The following is a 2,906-nucleotide window of genomic DNA, read 5'->3' on the forward strand; positions in this document are numbered from 1 at the left end:
TTTACAAACGGATGGTAGTTTACCGAAAGGTAATATACGGAGCAAGTATACTGGACGTGTGCTTTCCTAATACATGGTTAGCAAGTGGGTGACACAAAACTGCAAGTTTTGAACTAAAATTTTAAAATATGAAACCCACACAACCCACAAAAATATTTTGCAAACACCGGTGAAGGGTTATTCCGGAAAACTTATCTAGGGTAAAAGCTAGATTGAATTTTCAAAAGATCAAATGTTTTCATAAAGATCCAATTTCCTTAAAGGATCTAAATTTTTATAAGTCATGTGGGACTGTAAACCACACCGTTACTATCATTGTTTATACCGCCGTATCAAAATCACTGATGTATAAAGTGTGAGAATAAAAAAAAGTGATTCGAGTGAAGTGTGATTTTATTTCAAGTTATGTATTGCTTGAGGACAAGCAACGCTCAAGTGTGGGGATATTTGATAGTGCTCCAAATGAACATATATTTAAGCACAATATCCTTCCAATATGTAAAGCTTTTAGTTGCAATTGTTCTATTTTTATGTAATATTTGTTTAAATAAATAAGTGCGAAGACAAAAGAAGAAAACGACGATTTGAAGACGCAAATGACCAAAAAGCTCAAATGAACAAGATATAATTCAAGTGGTTCCATTTATTGATAAGAAACGTCTAAAAATGACAAGAGTACGAGTCGCGGAATGCAAAGTACAAGATATCTCCGCGTACGAAAGGACGTTCGAAAATTCGGAACCGGGACATGAACCAACTATCAACGCGCGACGTAACAGAGCTAAAATTGCAAGTCAACTATGCACATAAATATAATATAATATATAAATAATTCTTAAAATTATATATATATTATATTATATATTAAAAACCATCGGCAAACTAGAAAACAAAAGCATGTGAGTTGGATCAGAGGGCCATACAGAAGGCACAAAATCCATGCCATCGCATGGGCATCAGAATCTGGCCAAGTGCTATAAAAAGCGACGAATTCTGCACGAAATATACACAATTTTTTCAATCCCTCTTTCTCTCTATGTAATATATAATTATAATTATAATTATAATTATAATTAAGATTAATAATAAATTATGGTTTAGTTGGGTTAATGTAAGAAATGTTTTACGGATTTTAAAGTCGGAACTCTGTCCGTGTAACGCTACGCGATTAATTACCACTGTAAGCTATGTTCTTCCTTTTTAATTAATGTCTCGTAACTAAGTTATTATTATGCTTATTTAAGCCAAAGTAATCGTGATGTTGGACTAAAAATTAAGATTGGGTTATTAGATTTTGTACCATAATTAAGGTTTGGACAAAAGGCCGACACTTGTGGACATTGGACTATTGACTATTAATAGATAGGGGGTATTGTCTAATCGAATGACAACTCATTAGAATCTGTCGAACCTATCTTCAAATTAGTTAATCTAATAATTATTAAAATGATTATGTATGTTTTATTTAGTGACATTTATACGATATCTTTTATGATCATTTAATTAATTATTCGGGTTGGGTAATTGATTATTCATTCTGATCAAGTGGGTAAATTAATATTAATATCTCATTAAAACAGGGGTGGATTACATACAAGGATAATTGATGTAATTGTTAACAAAGTATTAAAACATTGGATTACACGCAGTCGATAACCTGGTGTAATCATTAAACAAAGTATTAAAACCTTGTTACAGTTCGAATCCCTAATTAGATGGAATATTTGACTTCGGGAATAAGGTTAATTTGACGAGCATTTTATAATTATGACCGATGGACTATTATGGACAAAAACCAGATAGGTATCAAATAAACCAGGACAAAGGACAATTAACTCGGGTAACAATTAATTATAATCAAAACGTCAAACATCATGGTTACGGAAGTTTAAATAAGCATAATTGTTTTATTTTATATCTCATCGTACTTTTATTTACTGTCATTTATTTATTGTAATTTTAAATATTGTTATTTATTTTACGCATTTTAATTATCGTCATTTATCTTTACGCTTTATTTAAAATTGACAAACCGGTCATTAAACGGTAAAATCCCCCTTTTATAATATTACTACTTATATAATTATATATATTTTATACAAATATAGTTGTTAAAAATATAGTACGTATTCACTACCTCTCTGTGGAATGAACCTGACTTACTAAAAACTACACTACTCTACGATTAGGTACACTGCATATAAGTGTTGTAGCAAGGTTTAGGTATATACACTCTATAAATAAATAAATAACTTGTGTCAAATTGTATCGTATTTAATAGTTTTTCGCAATAAAAATATAACTATTTCGTACCCCTCCGCTGCACACATCAGAGTTCATCAAGATTATTACTAGGACAATTATAGTTGGATATATTAGGAAATGGTATGCATTCCGTCAACTTTCGATGTAATGAAAGTTTATCTTTTTAAAAACGAATGCAATGTTTGTAAAAAGTATCATATAGAGGTCAAGTACCTCGCGATGTAACCAAATGTAATGTATTCATCCAGATGGATTAGGACGGGTTTTTATAGGTGATAACACCTATAAAAACCCGTCCTAATCCATCTGGACGAATACATTACATTTGGTTACATCGCGAGGTACTTGACCTCTATATGATACATTTTACAAACATTGCATTCGTTTTTAAAAGACAAACTTTCATTACATCGAAAGTTGACAGCATGCATGCCATTTCATAATATATCCAACTATAATTGACTTAATAATAATCTTGATGAACTCAACGACTCGAATGCAACGTCTTTTGAAATATGTCATGAATGACTCCAAGTAATATCTCTAAAATGAGAAAATGCACAGCGGAAAGTTTCTTCAATACCTGAGAATAAACATGCTTTCAAGTGTCAACCAAAAGGTTGGTGAGTTCATTAGTTTAT

This window comes from Rutidosis leptorrhynchoides, chromosome 7 (assembly GCF_046630445.1).
Source record: "Rutidosis leptorrhynchoides isolate AG116_Rl617_1_P2 chromosome 7, CSIRO_AGI_Rlap_v1, whole genome shotgun sequence".
NCBI classification, from domain to species: domain Eukaryota; kingdom Viridiplantae; phylum Streptophyta; class Magnoliopsida; order Asterales; family Asteraceae; genus Rutidosis; species Rutidosis leptorrhynchoides.